The 23,108-nt window shown below is 42.9% G+C and overlaps 1 protein-coding gene across 8 annotated transcripts in view; it reads left to right on the top strand.

Annotated features, from left to right (window-relative positions):
• ARNTL (aryl hydrocarbon receptor nuclear translocator like) overlaps window positions 1-23,108 on the top strand; it is a 112,690-nt gene that overhangs the window by 24,368 nt on the left and 65,214 nt on the right. For all 8 annotated transcript variants that reach the window (XM_037839902.1, XM_037839906.1, XM_037839901.1 and 5 more), the window contains exon 2: window positions 11,355-11,427. The gene's annotated coding sequence lies outside the window, so the exon portion shown is untranslated. The remainder of the gene's footprint in view (window positions 1-11,354; window positions 11,428-23,108) is intronic.

The raw sequence follows: 23,108 nt of genomic DNA, 5'->3' as shown, positions 1-23,108 counted from the left end.
TTTGTTTCTCAGGACTCATCTAAAACTGATGATTATTCAAGGAAGATTAAAAGGACCCTTGGAGAAATTAGCCTCCTTGCCCCCAGTTAGAAGAGGGAGAAATTCTTTTTTGTTGAGGGATCAAGAGCCTGGAGAATCAAGAAAAGTTTTATGGAGGTGGTTGCTTTTGTCAGTACCTTGAAGGACAGGCTGAGATGGAGGTAGGGCATTCCCAGGCCTGATAAGAGGTGCTGGAGGTGGAAGGACATGGCTGATGTTTGCGGTTTGGGAGCATGCAATAATGGTCATTGCTAGCATTCTGTAAAGTGTATCAGGTGCCAGGCATGATTCTAGGAGCTTTACATGTGTTGACTCATTTAATCCCCACAATGACCCAAAAGAAGTAGGCATTATCATTATCTCCATTATATAGATGAGCAAGCTGAGAGACACAGCAATTAACTAACTTACCCAAGATCACACCATTATAGAGCCAAGATTCAGACCGAGTTGGTCTGTTCCAGGATTTGTACTTAACCATGAAGCTGCCTGCCTCTTATAAAGGAGAAGAACAGAAAAGAGGTCAGACACCATATGTAGAAGCTTGGATTACCAAGGTTGGGGGATTTCGAGGTGGAAGAATTGAGAGTCATTGGAGAGGCAGGGCTGGAGGGAGGGGGATGGATGAGAACCAAGAGGGACCACAGAAAGAGAGCGTTTCAAGGAGGCGTGGTCAGCAAAGCCCAGGCTCGTGCTTACAGAGAGTCACAGGAAGTGAGAGCTGAGGGCAGGTCTGGATCAAGGAGAATGCCTAGAGGGCCTCTGGAGAGGGGAAGGCAGGGCAGCAGACCCAGGGAGCTGCTGCCTGGGCCTCTCCTGACTGCAGAGTGCTGTTCACTATGGGAGGATTCTGTATTTTGAAGATGGCAAAGCAGGAGCTGCCATTGGGTATTGTTGTCTGTGTCGTCTCATCAGTAGAGGGAGGTGAGCATGACAGAGAGGGGCTGGTGAGAGCTGGCAGTGCAAATTTGGCAGACTTAATAGCTTTTCTGCAGCCTAATGATTTTTAAAAGTTGCTTGCTATGCTGAGGCACAAGTGCGACTCCCTCATATGAATGCTGTGGCAATCGCTCCTTTTCCTGGAAAATTGGGCCCTTGTGGGCTCTGTATGTGGTTTGAGTTCCGTTTTTATAGCCTTATTACCTTGTCCCCATGATGCAAGAGTCCTCTCTCTTTCCTTGAGCTTTGCTGGGAAAATTGTTTCTTAAAAGGCACAAAGTAAGCTGTCATCATTTGGATGGTGCTTTCTCTACACCACTTTTCTGCAGACTCAGCACATACTTTTCATGGCCACTGCCACCAGTTGTCATGTTTCTCTGATTGTTGGCAGTTTATTGAGAACTTTTAGGCAGCTCTTGAATCTGACTACCTAGTTCTTTGCCACAGAGTTTTTGCACGTGAATATCCATTAAGCAGGTTCTGCTTTGAAATAGTGCCCTACCAACGTCCATGCTGATGCCAGATACCCAATCTTGTCCTCTGGCTATAGCAGTTAATGTTTATGGAAACTGAGCTGTTACCAGGCACTGTGCTAAGGGACTTATGTTCATGATCTTAATTATTACCTGTTCTTATAAGGCACACAATATTCTTCCCCCATTTTACGGATGAAAAAAATGAGTCTTAAAGAGGTAGAGGAACTTGGTCAAGGTCATATGTTAGTAAATGGCAGAACTGGGCCTCAACGTAAGCCTTTCTGACCTTAGAGCCCATGTCCTTCCTTCCTTCCTTCCTTCATTCATTCATTCAAAAATTCAACAGTGAATGATTGATGACAATAGGCCAGGCACTGTTCTAGACCCAGGAGATACAATAAACAACAGGTACAAATTCCTGCCTTCAGCTTACATTCCAGTGTGGGGAGATAGAGAAGAAAAAATATGTATACATTATGTTATATGGTAATAAGGAATATGGAGAGAAATAAATCAAGGAGGTTGGCTAAGAAGTGTTGGGAGGATTTTAAATAGAGTGGGTAGAAAAGGTCTCACTGAGAAGGAGACTGAATCATTAGGTTAAATAACAAATCCCCAAATCTTATAAACCCAGTACTGTTTTATTTCTTGCACACCAAAGTTACAATGTGGCTGCTACTGTTTCACAGGCATGCTTCCTTGAGGTCATTGAGGGACCCAGATTTGTTCTATCTTGTGGCTGTGCCCTCGTTGAGGTCCTCAGGTTCCTTGCCATTTAGATGGAGGATGAGGAAAGAGAGAGGGGATTTTGTGGGGAGGTTTTCCTTGGCCAGTCTGGAGGAAGCATACATTCCTCCTACCCACATTCCATTGGCCAGAACTCAGTCATGTTGGTTATTTGTAATTGCAAGGGAGGCTGGAAAATGTGCCCACAAGGAAAAGGAAATGGCTTTTGGTGAATTTCTGGCATAGAGCATGCCACAGTGAATGAGGCAAAGAAGTGAGCTGGGGGAAGAGCATTTTAGGCAAAGGAACTGCAAGGGCAAAGGCTGCCAGTGTGGCTGGAGTGGAGTTGAGAAGGAGGAAGAGGAGGAGAGCTGTAGAAGGTGAGGGCAGAGAGGTAACAGGGGCCAAGGTACATGGTTATTGTAAGGACTTGGATGGATTGCAAGTGACACATGGAGCCATTAACATGTCAGAGTTTTGAAAGAGGAATGACATCCGAGTTATGTCTTTTAATGATCATTCTGGTTGCTGTGTTGAGAACAGACTGAGGGAATAAAGAAGGAAGCAGGGAAACGAGTCAGAGTCTGTTGAAGATATCCAAGAGAGTGATGAAAGTGGCCAGGTCAATGTGGTGGTAGAAGTGGAAGGAAGTGGTTGGATTTGAGATGCATTCTGAAGATGGACAACCGGTTTTGCTGTAGAGATGGTTGCAGGGATAAGAGAAAAAGAAGAGTCAAGATTATTCTGAGGTTTTTGGCTTTTGCCTAATAACTGTTGGTTTCACTTTCTCCCTTTAGAGGGAAAAAGAGGGAAAATTTTTTTAAAAAGAAAACTTGATGTCCTCTGGTCTCTGACCTTCACCTCACAGCCTCTTTCCCTCCACAGTACTTTCTCCAGCACAGAGAAAGGGCATTTATAGCTCTTCCCAGCTTTCGCTGGCATTTTCTTGGCAATCATGACCTGCCAAGGCAGAAACTGGATATGGGACTTTTTAATACATCTTGACTTTACTAGGAGCTTAAAAGGGAAGGAAATCTTATAGAAGACAGGAGGACATAAGCTGTGGCAACAAATATTGCATGCCTACTGGATACTTGACATTGGCTGGGTATTTTGGTTTCACTGAAGAGCAAAACAAATACACTGTCCCTGACCTCATGTCAGAGATAGACCCAAATGGCTAGATCATAGGCTGATTCCTTGGGAGAGATTAGATTTACACTAAATTCGATCTCTCTCTCTCTCTCTCCCCCCCTCTCTCTCCCCCTCCTCCCTCTCCCTCCCTCCCTTCCTCCACTCCCCCCCTCTCTCTCTTCTCTCTGGCTCTTTCTCCCTCCCTTTCCCTCTTTCCCTCCCTTCTTTCCCTCCCTCTCTCCTTTTCTTCCTTCCAGCAATTGTGAATGGTATTGTATTTTTAATTTCAGTATCTGCTTGTTCATTGCTAGTATATAGAAATACAAAAGATTTTTGCATGTTTATCTTGTATCCTGCATCCTTGCTGAGCTCACTTATTAGTTATGGGAATATTTTTGTTGATTCGTAAGTGTTTTCTAAATAGGCAATCATATCTGCAAATAGGAGTTGTTTTGTTCTTTCTACTCTCTATGCTTTTAATTTCCTTTTGTGGCCTTATTGTGTTGGCTAGGACTATGTTGAATAAAGTAGTGTGAGGGTGCACATCATTGCCTTGTTTCCATTCTTAGGGAGAAAATATCCAGTCTTTCACCATTAAATATATTGTTAGCTGTAGGGTTTTTTTGGTAGATGCTCTTATCACATTAAGCAGGTTTCCCTCTATCCCTATTTTTCTGAGAAATTTTATCATGAATGGGTATTGAATTTTGTCAAATGCTTTTTCTGCATTGCCTGATAGGATATGTGATTTTTCTTCTTTAGCCTGTTAATGTGGTGAACTACACTAAGTGATTTTTGGATACTGAGCCAGCCTTGCATCCTTGGAATAAACCCTACATGGTCATGGTGTATAACTCGTTTTCTGTGTTGCTGAATTTTCTTTGCTAATATTTTTGCATCTATATTCATGAGGATTACTGGTCTGTAATTTTATTTTTATACTGTCTGGTTTTGGTATCAGGGTAATAAATACTGGCTTCATAAAATAAATTAGGAAGTGTTCCCTTCTCTTCTATTTTCTGGAAGAGATTGTGTAGAATTAAGCCTTCTTTAAATGTTCAGTGGAATTCTCCAGTAAAATCAGCTGGGTGTGGAGTTTTCTTTTTTGGTAGTTTTTAAAATCACAAATTCAGTATCCTTGATAGCTACAGGGTTACTCAAATTATCTGTCTCATATTGAGTGAGTTGTAGTAGTTTGTTGTGAGGAATGAATTATCTGTTTCATCTAAGTTGTCAAATTTATGTGTGTTCCTAGTATTCCCTTGTTATCCTTTTGATGTTTGCAGGGTCTATAGTGATATCCGCTGTTTCATTCCTGATGGTAGAAATTTGTGTCTTCTCTTTTTTTTTTTGTCAGTCTTGGTAGAGGTTTGTTAATGTTATTGATCTTTTCAAAGAATCAGCTCTGTTTCATTGATTTTCTCTATTTTTTTATGTTTTCAATCTCATTGATTTCTGCTCTTATTTTTATTATGTCTTTCCTTCTGCTTGCTCTGGGTTAATTTGTCTTTTTTCTAGGTTCTTTAGGGAGGAGCTTAGATTATTGATTTTTTCCCTTTTTTCTAATGTATGCACTTAAATTTCCATCTATATGTAGTGCTATAAATTTCCATCTCAGCATCCCACAATTTTTGTTATGTTGTATTTTCATTTTGATTTGGTTATGTAATTCCTTTGAGATTTCCTCTTTGACCCATGGACTATTCAGAAGTGTGTTGCTCTCTTTTCTTTTGTCCTCCATGATTTCTTATGAGACATCTGCTGTCATTTGAATTGCTTTTCCTCTATAAAGAAAATTTTGTTTTTCCCTTGCTGCTCTCAAAAATTTTTGTCTTTTGTTTTCAGAAGTTTAGGTGTAATGCATCTTAGCATAGGTTTTGGGGGGTTTATCTTGTTTGAGGCTTGCGTAGCTTCTTGAATCTGTAGGTTTATGTCTCTTGCCAAATGTGAGACGTTTTAGCCCTTATATCTACTCTTCTTCTGGGACTCCAACCACATGAATGTTAACTTTTCTGTTATAGTCCCACAGGTCTCTGAGGCTCTGTTCATTTTTTTCTTTCAGTCTATTTTCTCTCTGTTTAAATTGGGTAATTTCTTTTGTTCTGTCTTCCAGTTCACAGATTCTTTCCTCTGTCTCTTTTGTTCTGCTCTTGAGACCATTTACTGAGCTTTTTGTTACTGTATTTTTCAGTTCTTATATGTCCATTTGGTTCTTTTTTGTATCTTCTGTTTCTTTGCTGACTCTTTCTTTTCCTTGTCTGGGGCTTTCTATTTTTATATTTGTTTGAAGCATGTTTGTAATTCCTCATTGAAGCGTTTTAATGATGGCTGCTTTAATATCTTTGTCAGATAATCCTAACTCGTCTGTCACTTTGGTGTTGGCATCTATGGATTATCATTTTCATTCAGTTTGAGAGCCTCCTGGTTCTTAGTATGATGAGTGAACTTTTATTGGAATCTAGTCGTTTTCATATTATGGTATGAGACTCCAGAACTTACTTCTGTTTTAATTGGCTTTTTCTGACATCACTGTGGCAGGGGAAGAGGAGGTACCATCTCATTACTGGCAGGTGGAGGTAGGAGTCCAGGTTCCTTATTTGGCTTCTGTTGGCACCTATGGTGTGGCTCCTCTTTATTGCTGGTTTGGGGTGGGAGTTCAGCTCCCCACATGGACTTCACTGACACACAGTGGGAGAGGCCTTGTTCCTGCTGGGTAATAGTGAAAGTCCTGATTCTTTCCTGGGTCTCTTCTGACACCACCCCAGCAGGGAGAGGGAGGGTGCCTAGTTATCACTGGGGAGAGGAAGTCAGGTTCCCCATGTGGTCTCCAGTGGCACTGCAGAGGGAGGCAGTGCTGGCAGGGAGGAAAGTCCTGGCTCTCTACTTGCACTTCTCTGATGCCACCTTGGCAGGGGTCTTGTAGCCCCATTACTTTCTTGCAAGGGTAGAGATATAGGCTCCCCATCCATACTTTGCTGGCATGGGTTGGGGTGGGACCATGGTGTTTTCTCTTGTGTTTGGCTGGAATAGAGTGGTTATTGTTTGAAAGTTTTCTGATTTGCTAGAGGAAGCATTGCTAGAGGAAGCAAGCTTTCATTTGGCATTTCTGGGTTGCCAGCTTCCTGAGCTCCAAATCTAGGATATATGTGGTAAAAAGAAAACCCAAGTTCTCTACCACCTTGTCTTTCCTCAGGGACCGAGGTCCCTAACCAGTCAGACTTCTTCACTTTGCCTTTCAGAGTCTTCTGGTTGTCTTATATATAATGTCCAGGGTGTTTAGTTGGACTTAGCTGGAAGAATAGGGAATAGTATGTGTAATGGGAGAAATTAGAGAATGTAGGTTGGAGCCAGTCTGTGAAGGGGCTTAGAGACCAAGGTTTTGATTCTACAGGCAACAAGAGGGCTTTTGGGGGTTCAACTCTGACAGCAGTGTGGGGGAATGGTTAGGTGGGGGAGGAGTGGCAGGGAAACCAGAAGGCTTTTGCCTGGGTTCAGGCAAAAGATAATGAAGTCCCAGACTGTGAGAGTAGACATGGGGCAGAAAGGAAGAAGAGGAAAGTTGATAAGGGCAACGAAGAAGATGGAGGAGACTAGGTCGAATCTGAGATTTCTAGCTTGGCAACTATTTGTGGCTTGGTGAGATTAGGAAGGCAGAAGGAGGAGTCTAAGTGCTACTAGAAGGGTATATTTCAGGCATTTTAGGGCACAGCTGGAAAATTGGACTAACTGTGCTTCCCTTCAGGGAAGGCTATATAGAAGAAATCTGGCTGCTGTGTAAAATTTCAGGAAGCATGCATTTTGGATAGAGGAAACAATGTGGGGAAAGGCAGAGATACGGGAAAGGGCATGGTGGGCCTATTAGGACTCCAGCTAGCTGAGGCATAAGTAGGTAGTTATTGGTTCCATAACTAGGAAGGATGCTGTGGGAGTTCACAAAAGAAAGAAGTTCTGGAATGGGAGTTGATGCTGCCGGTGGTCCATCTGGCTCCTTGCCTGCCATTCTTTGTGTGTTGGCATCAGTCTGTCCTGCTGCAGTTAGTACCCTCCTCTTTGGAGCACAGCTGCTGACAGCCCCAGTTGAGCATTCCCAGTGAAGGGAAGCTCCTTTCTTTGCCTCCATACATCAATTCTAGAGAAAGGTTCTGATTAGCCCAGCTTGGATCATGTGCTTATCTTTTTGGACTAACCCCTGTTGCCAGGGAGTGGGGTATTCTAATCAGCTGGATTGTGTGCACCCCAAAGGGTATGTGTTGGATCTTTTTGTTGTTGTTGTTTGTTTGCTTGTTTATATCAGCATTTCTTTTTTATTGTGGTTATATGTGCGTGTGTATATATATGTGTGTGTGTATATATATATGTAAACACACACAACATATAATTTCCCATTTTAACCACTTTTTTTGAGACCTTTTTTCTTAATTAGAGAAGTTGTAGGTTTACAGAAGATCCCATAACCACCCTACTATTAATATCATGCATTAGCATGGTACATTTGTTACAACTGATGAAAGAACATTTTTTAAAAAAAAATCCGTTTTATTGAAATGTATTCACATACCATACAGTCATCCATGGTGTACAATCAGCTGTTCACAGTACCATCATATAGTTGTGCATTCATCACCCTAGTCTATTTTTGAACATTTTCCTTACACCAGAAAGAATAGGAATAAGAATTAAAAAACAAAAGTAAAAAAGAACACCCAAATCATTACCCCCCCATCCCACCCTATTTTCCATTTAGTTTTTGTCCCCATTTTTCTACTCATCCATCCATACACTGGATAAAGGGAGTGTGATCCACAAGCTTTTCACAGTCACACTGTCACTCCATGTAAGCTACATAGTTATACAATCGTCTTCAAGAGTCAAGGCTACTGGATTACAGCTTGATAGTTTCAGGTATTTACTTCTAGCTATTCCAATACACTAAAACCTAAAAAGGTTTATCTATATAGTGCAAAAGAATGCCCACCAGAGTGATCTCTCGACTCTATCTGAAATCTCTCAGCCACTGAAACTTTATTTTGTTTCATTTCGTTATCTCCCTTTTGGTCAAGAAGTAGTTCTCAATCCCACGATGCTGGGTCCAGGTTCATCCCTGGGAGTCATATCCTCCGTTGCCAGGGAGATTTACACCCCTGGGAGTCAGGTCCCATGTAGAGGGGAGGGCAGTGAATTCACCCGCCAAGTGGGCTTAGAGACAGAGGGCCACATCTGAGCAACAAAGAGGTATTCAGGGGGAGACTTTTATGCACAATTATAAATAGGTTTAGCCTCTCCTTTGCAGTAACGAGCTTCATAAGGGCAAGTCCCAAGATAGAGGGTTCGGCATACCTGTGCTGGATCTTTTAAAGTAAAGGATGAAGAAATGGATCTGAGAAAGATAAAAAAATAACATTTATTGTGGCTGACTCTAATATGTTTTGAAGAATTCTTAGTTTAGCAATGCAGGGACTCTTTGGAGAGTTTTAAGCGGAGAACTTGATCAAATTTGGATTTTTATAAAGATCATTCCAGAAACTAAGGCATTGTGGTTGGATATAAGTAAGCGACTAGAGGTGGGGAGATTGGTTAGGAATCTGCTATTATATCTCTGAGTAGAGATAATGATACCTGAACTAATTAGAGTCCTTACTTATTTTCTATGTACTTCACTTCCTGCCATAGCATCAATGAGGTGGAAGAGAGGGATAGAATATAGAGACAAGTAGGCAAGCAGGACTTGGTGAACGGCTGGAGGGTACAGGGAGAGAAGGTGCTTAGTGAGAATCCTCCCCTACCACCACCACTACCAAGGAGGTAAACAGATGTTACTTGGAAGGCTAGGTTTGTCTTTGGAAGCTAGATAATAAGTGGTGGTGGACTTGACACATTTATTGGTTCTTAAGAATTATGAGTGTTTTTGGCTTCTTGTGGTGTCCTAACTTGGAAAAGGAAGCTGATCGGTAGTATTTCCCTCCCTTCTAAAGAGTTTATTTTCTTTAAGGAATCAGATAATAGGAGATAAAGTCAGGACTGCTGATGGAGAAATAAATGGAGACCCCAAAAACCCCTTCCCCTTCACAAGCCTGCTCCTGGGCCTGCAGATACACTTTAGAAACATTTGTCTCTTTGGCATTGTCCTTGCTGGGAAGTGTCAGGTGGATGTAAAGGATGAGCAGAGAAATGACATGCTCTAATTTATATTGTAATGGACTCCCTCCTGTAGTAAGAATAGACTGTGGCAGAAGCAGGGACACCAATTAGGAAGCCATTACAATAATCTAGAATGGTAATGATGGAGGTAATGAGAAATGCTCAGATTATGAATATATTTTGAAGGTAAAAATAAGTTTTGGTCAGGATTAGGTAAGGAGTGAGGGAGAAAGGGAGGAGATGAGAATGAGTCCGAACATTTTGGCCTGTGCATCTGGGAGAACAGAATTGTTGTGAACTGAATAAACTGTGTAAAACTTTGAGAGGGATAAGGTTTGGGAGGAAGGTCGGTGGTCTGTGTTGGGCATGTTAAGTTTGAGGTATTAAACATGTCTAACACAGAGCTTCTTTCTATTTGATATCGCTCCTTGAAGCAGGCAGTTGGATATACTAGTCAGGATTTCAAAGGAAGGGTCCAGGCTTGGAGAGAAATTGAGACCTCACAGCAAATAGGTGACATTTGAAGCCTGGCGATTAGGTGAGATCACATAGGGAGTCTTTGAAGAGAGGAGAGCAAAGGCTAACACAGTGGGGCACTCTGACATCTAGAGATGGGGAGATAAGGAGGAACCTGTGAGAGAAAGAGCAGCTAGCGAGGTGGGTGGAAAACCGAGGGAGTGTTATCCTAGAAGCCATGTGAAGCAAGAAGGAATGATTAACTGGTGTCAAAAGCTGTAAGATGAGGACCAAGACTTGACCGTTGGATCTAGCAACATGGAGGATACGCTAATGCATGCATCTGTTCCCAAGTGTAACCGTTCGATAACCCATTGTTCCTGCCCTGAAGGAGAATATAGTTGTGCAAAAAAGAATCATCTGAGATTGAAATGAATATGAGAAAAATGTGGAAGTACAGCAGAGGGAGACAGTATTTCTGGCTTTTGTGGGGAGGAAAGAGGTCAGGTTCATTCATGTGTTCATTCATCCATGCATTCATTCAGTCCACAAATATTTTTGGGACCCTACCATGAACTTGGCCTGGAATATGAAGTGTGAAATGGACGGCCTATCAGTAGATGGAGATAATGTGGAGTGAAAGGAGGCAGACATCTGACTAGAGAGAAAGCTGAGAGGGAAGAAATATGTGTTTGGGAACTGGCTCTCAGTCCTGTTTGCCTGGATCATAGGGTTCAATGGGGGAAAGTATGTGAACTGAGGCTGCTGGGCCAAGTTGGTGCAGCCTGGCATCCTGACTACAGAGTTGGGCTTGCCTTCTTAGATTCTGGAAGCCTCTGAAGGTTTCTGTGTAAAGGAATACCATTCCAAAGCTGTATATTTAGAAGATTAATCTCATTAATCCTTCCTGTTAAAACATTGCCTATTAAAAACAATGGCATTGAGGCATGCTCTTCCATGGTGAGACTTGTGGCCTAGCAGAATTTTAGATACGCAAGCATGTGTTAATGAATTGAGAGGTTGTTTTTCCATCTTTTTAAAAAGTATTTATTGAGGGCCATTTAAATGCCAGCGTGTTCTGAGCAGTGGGGATAAGGGATGAGATGAATTTAATAGGTCTTTTTTCTTTAAGAGCCTACGGTCTGGAGATCCCCATTCCTAAATAAAAAATTTTACTAAGATGTTCCATGTGTTATCATAAATGTCTCACCAGAATTTTGTGGGAGGTGAGGGGAGAGGGTACTTGGCCTGCCCAGGCCATTGGGGAAGCTTCCAAGGAAAAAGTTTCCAGTGGATTTGAAGGATGAACAGGGATTTACTAGACAAAGAAGCAAAGATGAGCATTCTAGGAGGATGGTAAATCAAAACTTGGAGATTGTGAATTTAAGTAAAATGTATTATTAATGTTTTCTCTTAAAGCTAAACTCTTATTTCATTGACTTTTAGGTGGTGCTGATTAGCATGCATGCTCTTGGACCCAAGTTTGACTTTTCAAATGTGGAATCCTAGGCCTTCATTGGTAAGTTTGATGCCTTCTTGCCAAATTATGCTATTGGGGATTAATATTCAGAATGAAGGGCAAGGCAGTTGTTATTGGCATGTATTCTGTGGAGGTTACCTAGCTTGGACCTAGAGAAGCCCGTAGTATAGTCTGAAAAGACACACAGCAGAAGTGAATTCTCACAATAGGTTTTTGTGGTGGATGCAGAAAGGGAGGCCAGAGGAAGAGAATCCAGGGGTTGCAGAGGATAGATGGGACTGACTTGATGGAGAGGTGGAGCCTTGGCTGTGTTTTGAAGGAAAAGGTAGATTGGAAAAAGTTCAGGGAGGAGTGAAATAAGATTGCCTAGGGCTTGAGGAGGTGTAAGGTATAGAGAAAATGGACTCAGCGGCAGATCTGTGAGAGCAGAAGCTTCATAGAAAGGCGTCATGGGCAAGAACGTTGGCAAAGTCTGCTAGTATTTGACTGCTCTAGACCAGGGTCAGCATACTTTTTCTGTTATAGGCCAGATGGTAAATATTTCAGCTTCATGGCCCATGTGGTCTCTGTCACAGCTATGCATCTCTGCTGCTGTACCATGAAAGCAGCCATAGATAATATGTAAATGAACGGGTATGTTGTGTTCTAAGAGACAGGTGGTGGCCATATTTGGTCTATAAGCCATAGCTTGTCAACTCTTTTTCTAGATCCTGTGTGCCACATTAAGGAACTTGTACTTTATCCTAAAGGCAGTGGGAAGCCATTGAAGTTATTTGGGGCATGGAAGTGAAATGGCAGAAGTGGTGTTTCAGGACCAGAGACTCATCTTTTATCTGGACAAGAGGCACGGCGCCCAGTTAGATGGCAACAGCAGCAATCTAGGTGTAAGGTCATGTGGTTTAATAGTCGCTAAAGTGGAAGGAAAAGACCAATTGAAGGGCTACCACGAAGGTAGAAATAAGAGGATTTGAGGTCTTCTTAGACATTAGAGACAGGAATCAAAAAAGAGCAAAGTTTAAACTTGGTGATTCTCAGTGGTACCACTGACTGAAATATAGATGTTGGGGGTGGAGAGGCATAGAAGCATCTAGTTTCATATATGTTGAATTTGAGATGACATTGTTTCATCCACAAGGAAATTCCCAGTAGATAATTGGAAATGCTGAGTTGGAGCCTGAACTGAGGTTAGGTCTAGAGATGTAGAGTGGAAGCCAGATGATTAAATAAGTTCTCCCCATGATGAGGAGGGAGCTGAGCTTTGAGGAATGTCCATGGCTCTGCGATGGGAAGAAGGTGGAAGAGAACCAGAGGTCATGGGAGGAGAAATTCCCAGGAAGCAGAGGCCAAGGAGAAAAAGGGACCTGGGGAAAGTCTTCTGAATTTGTGACAAGTTAGTTACTGATGGCCTTGAAGAATGTATTGTCACAGGAGGGGTAGGAGGAGGAAACCAGATGGCATGGAGTTAGGACATAAATGACAGAGAAAGAATCAGAGATGTTAGAGAGAGTGTGGGAAGTAAAAGAAGGGAGACATCAAGTATAGGTATTTGCATGTCAGAATTACCTTTTCTTTAGCTTTGTGCCAGACAAAGCATGCTGTGACCAGTTCTCATTTCCTTAGTTGGAGCCAAGCTGTGTTTGGAAGTTTGTGTGTACATTGGGTTTGTGGTTGTGTTTTTATGCTCCCTTTGAGGTGTATGTTCATAGTTCTGTCACAGCTTGTACCATGGAATCCAGCCCATGTTTGGACTCTTGCCATGAGACAAGAAATAACCTGTTTGGGAAATAGTTGCATTTGCATAAATTGGAGGAGAAAATGGAGTGGACCAAGATATTGAGATAAAACTTCTTACTGCAGAGGCTGCACAAGTATGGGGAACCGAGACAATTCCTTGAATCATTAAAGTAGATATCAGTTTATGCTCCGAGTATTTCCAGTGGAAGCTCTTTGGTTTGACTACTAAGTAATTTCTGACGTGGTTTGCGTGGCTACAGCAGTTAGAGGTCTAGGAATAACAGTGACAGGTGTAACTGGTGCAGGCCACCAGTTATTGAACACTCAGTGTGCACCAGGTCCTGTGCCAAATCCTCAGTGTTTCACCATTTCATTTAACCTTTGCAACAACCTGTGTTGTGGGACACAGCGATAGGGAAATCAAGTCATAAAGAGGATGATAACCTGCCCAAAGTTACAGGGGATTTGAACTCAGACCTCTCTGACTCTTAATCACTGGCCTGTGCCACTCCTGTTTTCTCCACCTAAATCTGGAATTTCTCTTTCCTCCTTATGTAGAAATTCTAGAGATAGATTGAGCCCTTGAAGTTAAATATTAAGTGCCTATGGTGGGTGTTTCTATACCTTAGGAGGCTATTAAAAGGGTAGAAATAGTATGAGGTTTTTGAAAGGGACTAAGACCAAACTTCAAACACTTAATTTAACTGTTTCCCCGACTAATGCTGGGGGCCATTATTTCCCTTTAGTTGGAGAAGGAGGAAGCCTTGGGCCTGACAAGGTATCACCAGTAGGCGTGACAGTCAGATTTCAGTCCTAGCTCTATGAAAATTTTAATCTACTTTTTGTTTAAATATTTGGAATTTCTGTCCACTCACCTCCAACTTCAAGCTTCAAGGACAGGGTCCTGTTTTGTCTTGTTTATCACTGTATCCCCAGCATCTAGCATAGTATCCAGCATGTACTATGTGCTCACTAAATATTTGTTGCTTCTAGTGAGCCAGGTGACTTGGGACAAGGTGCTTAGCCTCTGTGTTCCCGGCACTGCTTCAGCATGAGGTGACAGAGATGACATAGAGCAAGGCCTCTGTCCTCATGAGGTACATATTCTAGTAGGAGAGACAGTCCGTAGAGAGGCATGAGATGTGCAATGTACTGTCAGGCAGCAATAAAGCTCTGAAGAAAAATGAAATGAGATAAGAGGGTGGAGAGCTATGGGGCTGATATTTTAGTTGGTGTGGTCAGGAAAGGACTCACTGAGAAATGAAGTGAGTCAGCGAGCCTGTTGGAGACAGATGTCACAACAAGATACCTCAAGGTGACTCCGGATTTGTCAGCCAAGCCGTCAGCATTTCTATTTAATTCCTTTGCTTGGTTGCAGTTGCTTATGCCCTCCTCACTGCCCACTCCCGTGGTGCTCCCTCTTCAGGCCTCACCTTCTCTGGCCGTCACTACCTCCTTGCCTGGCCTGCCGTCTCCCCGTTCTCCTGTGACTTCTCCAACCTCAGCCTCCACAGCTCCTCTGCTGGTTCTCTTTTCTCAGTCCATCCCTTTCAGTTGTGCCTTGGTCCCCTTCATGTTGCACCTAGTTGAGCTTATCCACTATTCCGCTCCATCCTGAAGATACCCACATCTACTTATCCATCCATCCCTGAGCCTCCTCCCAACCCACACTCCCAGCTGCCTGCCCAGTGGGCACCTCAAACCCATTCCCTCTCCTGTGGTCAAATGTGTCTTTCTCCCTGTGCTCCTTGTCTTGGGTAATAGGTCTACACCCCTCAGTTGTCTGTACTTCAGGAGTCAGCCTTGGCTGTTTCCTTTCCCTCAACTGTCACATTGTATTAGCTACCAAGTCCCAAAGAGCCATTCTTCTCATTTGTCCACTCAGTGTTTTTTTCTCTCTCTTTCCACTCCTTTATTTTGTACTCATTATTTGCATTTTTTCCAACAACCTCTTAATTGGTCTTCCTTTGTCCATCTTTTTCTTCTGTCATTCCATCCCCACCACTCCTGTCAACATGATGTTTCTAACTCACAAATCTGATCATGTGTTTCTTCTGCTTAAAACTTCTCAAGTGCCCCTCATTGCTTATAGAATAAAATCTAAACTTCTTCAGCGAGCCTTTAATGACCTGGCCTTTGGCCACCTTCCTCATTTCATTTTTTCCCTAACACACGGTTTTCAGCCCACCCTCCCCCTGCCCAGCCGTCACCTCTTCACGCCTTGGCCAGTGCCAGGCCCTCTCCTGGGAGTGAACTTTCCACTGTTTCCCATCTAGGTAAGTCAGCTCAAGTTTCCCCTCTTGTGGACACCTTCCTTCCCCACCCCTGTACCCCTCCCTGACCTGGAGATGACCTTTCTCCTGGCTCCCAGAACACTCTGCATTTCTCTCTTTCTCAAAGCACTTATCAGTGTAACTGTTGATTTACTTATCTGTTATGCTGAGTAAATTGAGCTCCCTTAGGGTGGAACCAAACACATACACACATACACATGTACACACACACAAATCTCTGTGTACCCAGTGCCAGCACAGTACACCTGGCTCAGGAAGTGTTTGTTGAAAGAGTGAGGATAGTAAAGTCTGTTTGTGCAGTCAAACAACAGAATTATAACATGATCAAATGTGTTTGAAATTGGATGTCTATTGGCTGTTGAGTTTGATGTCCCCCCCCCCCCACACACACATGCACACACACACTTCTCACCTTTGGATGCAGGACAAGTTGTTCTGGGCTTGGGTTTGTTGCCACATCTTATGTCTTCTAGTATACTGAGGACTCAGGGATGTGACCTCTATATGCTTTGTCCTGAATTAAAAAAAAAAAATTCCATTGTTGATGAAATAGTAGCAGCAATTCAAAAGGAAAAATAGTCCATCAAGCAATGCTCAGGAACGAGGTCCACCCAGCTTTGTCCTGGCCAAATCCCAAATTTCCTAAGTTAGTCAGAATAATGTTTCTTGCCAACCGCTGTCCAACAGCCTCCACCCCCCCCCCCCCCCGCCCCCCGTAGTCATGCTGAGAATGCTTTTCTGGCTGGAGAATGAGGATGCCTGGTGGTTCTTTGTGGAGGCGCCCAATAGCATCTTTTTCTTCACTTGGAACCTTGTCAGGTTTCAGTGACTACTGAGGAGTAACCGAAATAGGGAGAGGCCCTGACCCCAGGGCTCCCGGATCAGTGTCTGCATTCTGCATGGGATCTCACACAGTGCACCTAGTCGGTAGTAAATCAGTTCTTAGGTTTTGGTTTGAGACCTTTAGCTTGATGCTTGCTGTGTCATCTCCACTTCCTAGTTCTGCCACTTAACTGGGAAGTTGTTCCAAGAATGCAACTTTTATTTGGGGGTTCACAGTAATCTGGGGCGGCTTCTAGAAGAGAGCTGTTGGTCAGCACACCAGTATCTTGCTCAGGCAGAAACTTGGAGCTGCTTTTCTTCTCCTGGTAATGCTTTGTTGATGGTGCCTTCCCTCACAGATACTTTCTTGAGCTGGTCCTGTGCTTAGAACACATTTTCCTTCTGGTTTGCCTAGTTAGTGCCTGTTTGCCCTTCAGATCCTAGCTGATTTGTCTCTTCCTGGGAAGCCTTCCTGACTTCCCTGATAAGAAGGCCAGGTCTTATCATCATATTCCTATTAGTCTATCCTGCCTTAATGCTTGCTCACCATGTGCCAAGCACTAAGTAGTACTAGGGACTGAGTAGATACTGGCTGAGCTAAGAATCATTATTATCCCAATAATATAGATGCAAAGAAACTGAGGCCTAGAGCAGTTGAGTCAGTGGCAGAGCAAGGGTTTGTCCCCAGACAGCCTGTCCTGGCTTTGCACCAATACTCACTCTCCTGTCCTCCTCAGGGTCCTCTGCTCATTTGGAGCACTCATCATAGATGCAATTTTACATGTATCTGTGTGATTGTTAATGAATATTTGTTTCTCCACTGGGCAGACCCATATAAGTCCCAAGAGGGCAGGAGCCTGACTTCTAATTAGGTGCTTAACCCAGAGTTGACACAGCCTGTCTGGCTGCCCAGAGACAGCCATCACCCCTAATTCTCCTTGCCTCTTTCATCACTTGAGTCTGGGCTCTGAACATAAAAAGGGCTTCCCCCTGCCTCTTGCTTTCTATATCTTCCTGGCTACAAGCCTGGGATTTAGCCCTCACCTTCACCTCTCTGTTTTGTTTCCAAGCCAGCTGCACTAAGGAAGCTTCCATGTCTCGGCAGGACTGTCCCTTCTGCACACTCCCTTTGTCTTGTTCTCCATGTTGTTAAACCCCTTGTCGTCCTTCTGTAAGGAAATGCACCCTTTTGTTCTCAGGACCAAGCCAGCTGTCCTTCCTGTGCTCTCTGGACCTGCACACACTCTGGGGATGGCTCTGACCAGGGTGGGTTGTATTGCTCTGTATATCTGCTTTCCTTGTCCTTCCAGAACCCCTCAGGGACCAGGCCTGACCTGTGGTCTCAGTGGCAGGACAGCACTCAGGACTCGGGAGGGTCTAGAGAAGGGGGCAAGGTGGGGTCAGAAGTTAGTACTTTCAGAGTGGCTGCTCCATGTTGCAGTTGTGTGTATATGTGTTTTCTTTTCTTGCACCATGTGTTTATTTGCATAATTTCTCCCTCTGCATATTAGAGACTATGTCATTGATCTCTTCTTCTCTCAGGAATTTAATTTGGAGCTTTAACTATATACCACAGCTATTGGCTAAATAAATATTTTCTTCTCTCCCAATCCAAACATGCCTCCTCTTTGCCATCACTGCCTCCTACCTCTGGTACCTTGGTGACCATTCCTGGGGTTGTTGTGACTCTCAGGGTCCTCTTCCCAAACCTTATTCAGATTGCAAGGATGTAAAAGCCCTTTGTAGATTCCAGAGCCCTGGGCTACCCTGCTTAGGCTCACAGCAGGGGAAGCCCTGTCCTCCAGGGCTCCAAGACCTTTTAAGGCCAGACTGGGAGAGCTCCAAGTGACTCACACTGTTTTTGAGTGGGAAAACAAAGTGAGAAAACAAAAATGGCTTCCAGTCAAGTGGGAAAGGTGGGCATGGGGAGAGGAGCAGGGGGATGTTAGCCATACCTTCAGAACTTCTGCTAACAGCAAAGTGAGATTGGCTTAAAGCACGATGGCATCCAAGACACCTTTCAAAAGGCATTTTGGCCCACTGGTTTCAGGGTCTGAAGGCAGTCCTACTTCAGAATTTTGGCTCTGTAGGTGCTAGCTGTGTGACTTGAGAGAAACTCTGAAGCACTCCAAGCCTCAGTTTCCTCATCTGTGAAATGGGGTTATAATACTAGTAATTATCTTCTTAAGATTCATAAGGATGAAATGAAATGAAAAACATGCTAAGCACAGTAGCTGGCATGTTAGAGAACACTAAATATCTATTATCTGTTATCATTATTGTTGATTTAAAAAATCAGTATCGTTATTAATAACCATAAGAAGACTTTGGACGAGATGTAAAGTCTAAAAGGCACAGTTAAAGGCTGTGAGGAATGAGGCAGTGTATAAGAAAAGCTCTTTGTAAATTATGTCCAGATATAATTATTAGCACAAATGTTTCTGTTGTTTTAGCTTTCGGAAAAACGGCTGAGGACAAGTTTATGATGTTGAGTCCGAGTTCTTGGTTGTTTTTGCCTTTTGTTTTGGAGGGAGGTTTGGGAGACAGTTGGAATCTTGCCCACTGGCTGTGTGACCCACATTTGTGATCCTGGGTGCCAAAGCTTAAATAGCACCTGGCACAAGGGAGGCCGTCAGTGGTTGCTGTGATTATTTTAAATGTTTTATGGTAAATGTTTAATATATAGTAGTATAGTCAAGTTCCTACAAGTTCATCGACAGCAAATTGTGGGAGCAATGCCCTGATTTACTTTTTGCTCTGGACTTGAGTTCTCACTCTTGGAGTTCTGTGCTTAGTATAGATAGCTAAATAAGTTTAAACAGTTTCTTCAGCATTTGAGATAGACAGTTACCATTGTCTTCACAAGTCTGTTAGAAATATTTTCTTAATACAGCTGCTTGACTTCTTTCATGTTCTATCTCCATTCCACACCATTTCCCTGTCTCCTCCCATCTTTCTGAAAATAAAATTGAACAAAAATTAGCCATTTAAAAAAAATGTAGATAATTTCTGGTAGAGGTTGAAAACTGCTCACTGGCTGTATCTGGCCTGCAGACATGTTTTGTTCAGTACTCACAATATTTTAAAACTTTTACATTAATAGCTGACATTTAAAAATTGGTGGATTTCACATAAAAATCTGGATTTCCCACTCTTTGTGAAAACTCGAAGGTCTGGCAACACTGGGCCCATCTTCCCCCAAGGCAATGATGGGTCAAGCTGAAGAGTGGTGGCCCCTCATAGAGGCAGCTTGTTTCTCCAGTGGGCCCCAGGTCCTGCCCAGTCTCTGCGTCTTTACAGGGTCTTTAAGGCCCCTGATGGTAATTGAATTTGCAGTTCTTGCTAACGATAACTAATACCCTTAAATAGTGTGTATCAATTTAGAATTCTTTTCGTTAGCAATACTGACCAAAGGCAGGAAGGTTATTTCACTTGCTAAGTTGTCATTTTTATGATAACCCTGTGTCTTTAGTATTTTAGGCTCTTTGGATTTAGTAGCATCACCTTCTCTCCCTTTCTCCCTATGAGATTTCTTCGTTAACAGTTTTTGAAAGTCTTCAGCAGGGCTTACAACTCCACATAAAAGGTTGGATAACATAGGATATAAATTTTGATTGCCCTCTGTAGGGGAGGTTGAAAACAAGTGAACTGCCGTAATTCAATAATTTATGATGCTGTAAATGTGAGCAATTAAAGATACCTAGCCCTTTTAATTAGCTCTCATTGAAATCGTTGTAATTCAGCAGAGTCTTTATTGAAATAGGTGAGGGATTTGAAATTTTCAGTACTGGCCTCCACTCATTTCCTTCTTGGAAGAGCCCACGCCTCCCTCCAGCCAGTGAGCAGGCAGGGGCTGTGGCCACCTGCGAGGACTGGAAAGGAGAGTCAGGTTCCCAGGTGGTTACTTTAAGACAGAGTCCCTGCAAACACTGAAGTTTTCAAAAATTCTTATTATTCTATGAGTGTCAAAAAACTTTTCTGTCATCACTAAAGTAATATACACTTGTAACAAATTAAGAAAACACTGAAAAGTATTAATGTAAAGCCAGAGGTCCTCCCTGACACCTACCGCCAACCGTTCCCCAAAGATAACTACATTAGAGAGTTTGTTGTTGGACATTCCCCATTTTCCTGTGTCACTCTGATCCCTGCCTCCTTTGATCTCTCCCCCTACATACACATTTTTACTTTGGCTTTATAAAAAATGCATTCATCTCTTTATACATTCTGTTCTGCAATTTTCTTTTTGCTGTCAATACTCAATAACTATGATTATTTTCCCAAGTCGTTGTATACAGATATATGTACCTTATTATTTTTAATAGTTGTGCTCCATTGAGTGGATGCCTTTAAGTGGATTTAATCATTCCTGTATTGATCCATACCCAGATTGTCTCTAATCTTTTGTCACTGTAATCATTGCTGGGGTGGAAATTGTACACACCTGTGGACTTTGTATGAAATTTTCTATGGTGTAATTCCTAGAAGTGGGACTTTTGGTTTTAAATGGTTTGCCCTTTAAAATTTGAATCAGTATTGCCAAATTGCCCTCCAAAAAGCCTGTACCAATCCCTGCTCCTCCCAAGAGTGTCCCACTGTGGCTCTGATAATCTAGTTTTTGGCTTAAACGTGTATAAAGAAAGTAAATTTTGAAAGTTCACAAATATGCTATCAGAATGACATGTTTGTCTTAGAAAAGGGTTTAAAACACTTAAGTCTGTTGATTTAATTAAATGATTTTTATAACTTGATTTTGTTTAGGGTTGTTATGCTGCAAAGTGACAAAAATCTTCCCCAAATAATACAACCAATTTAATTATTTGGTTGTTGATTGCAGTCGTGCCAGTTAGCCTTTGGAAGAATAATAGCCAAATCGTGGCCTCCTTTTCCACATCTATACCAGGGCTGCCTTGACTTTCCCTCCAAGCGTGGAGAGCTCAGTACCAAAGCTGGGTCTGCATTTGAAAGAGTTGAATTAGGGAGTGCCAGGCCTTAGGCCTGAAAAATTTGGGAAGGGGCTGCCTGAGCCGGCAGGTGATCTTGTGAGGAAATTCACACCCTATTGCCATTTTGCAGTGACAGGTTCTTCCCATATGGATTTTCTCATAGCAGCCCTACTACTCCCTGAGAAGCAGATACTCCTCCCCCTCCCCAGTTTATGTCTGGGGAGGCACTTAGGCTCAAAATATGGTTTATTGAATGTCACATGGCTGATAAGGGACGGTACTTTCAACACAGGTCTTCTGACTCCAAATGTAGTGAAGTCAGGCCCCTGTGAGGCTGAGACAAAATTTTTTTTGCCTGCAAAACACCGTGGAAATTTCCTATACTGAGCTGGGGGTGGGGAGGGGAAAGGGAAGTGACATTCCCAGACTTCCTGTGTTCAGTTTTGTCCACAGATTCCTCGTAGGAGTTCTAACACCTATGTTCATGTTCTCAAATGTTTCTTTAGTATTTGGGAAAAGTCTGCTAAGTTTTTACATGAGTTTTGGTGCAGCTATTTTTTTCCATTCCTTTTTCTACACCATGAGTAACTTCTTTTGCTTTCTCAGCAATGAACAAACAACCGGCCATTTGGTGTTTCCTACAATGACTACCATATACCAAACTCATGGTCATCTCATTTAGACCTCAGAACATCAAAGCAGCTTTGCAAAGCAGGGGCTATTGATTCTTTTTTACAGATGAGGAAACTGATGCTTAGAGAGGTTGACATACTGAATATTACACAACTAGCCCCAGCTCGATGCCTGGGTTCTTTTCCCTGTGTGTCACTGCCCTGCTCAGGGCCTTACACCAGTGCATGGGCAGCAAACATTTGTCTGAGTGAACAAGGGGACTGCCGTGGCCAGACAGTGCAGTTCATGCTGCTGGTTTTGTCACACTTCTGGGTGCAGTGACGGTGCTTGTCACTTAACTGCTACCTATTAACAGGGCTTCAGAACCACACAGCAGTGATAATTGACAAAAACCACAATTTCCCTTTCTTCTCACTTTTATTTCTACAACACTTGTAAGCAGATAGGTTAGACTGTTAAAATTTTACTTTTTGCTTTGTCTCTGCCCTTTAAGGAATTTGTGAGAGTGTGCAGATGCAGTGCTGTCAGTGTCAGAGCTCTGGGAGGCCTGGGAGTCGGAGACTTAGAGTCCAGCTTTGGTTCTGCAGGTCGCTTCTCAGTAATTTTGGTTACTCCTCCTCTCCGTACATGTGTTTCCTTGGTGAAATCAGGGGTTCTGGTGGTCCCTAAGGATCCTTCCTGCTCTGTGACCCTGTATTTTAGAGTGAGGCTGGGAGGAACACAGCCTTTGGTGTTGGGCAGATCTGAGTGTGGCTCCTGTACTTCCCAGCTCTGTGACTTGGGAAAGTCACCTAACCTCCTGATACTCATTGTCCTCACCTGTAAAGGAGGGTGATAGGTCCTTCTTCCCAGGATCACTCTCAGGATTAAATGAATACACGTGAAACAACGTCGGTTTCCTTGCCTGTGCCTCCCACTCCTCAGTGTATTGGTTTTGGAATCACTGGCTGTTTTTGCAGTTGAAACCCAAAACACCTTCATCATGGGCAGTGTTCGTTACACCTCGCAACACCCTGAGATACTCAACCCTTAGATTTCTTGAAGCACTTTTTTTGCTGTTATGAAAATCCCTAAGGGACGATCTCATTCTACCCCATTGAGCTTTATTAGTGTTTCAATGACAGTGCCTAATTTTTTTTTCACCTTTTTTTCCCTCTTGCAGGAAGCAGCTGCAGTGTGAGTCAGTTTGCATGCATGTAATTTTTTTTGCTCCTCTTTATAGAGAGGAGAAAATCCATTCATTTAGCAAATGCTCACCATGTCCAGACCTTATGCCGGATGGTAGGGATTC

This window comes from Choloepus didactylus, chromosome 6 (assembly GCF_015220235.1).
Source record: "Choloepus didactylus isolate mChoDid1 chromosome 6, mChoDid1.pri, whole genome shotgun sequence".
Taxonomy (NCBI): domain Eukaryota; kingdom Metazoa; phylum Chordata; class Mammalia; order Pilosa; family Megalonychidae; genus Choloepus; species Choloepus didactylus.
This window is presented reverse-complemented; position numbering and strand designations above follow the sequence as displayed.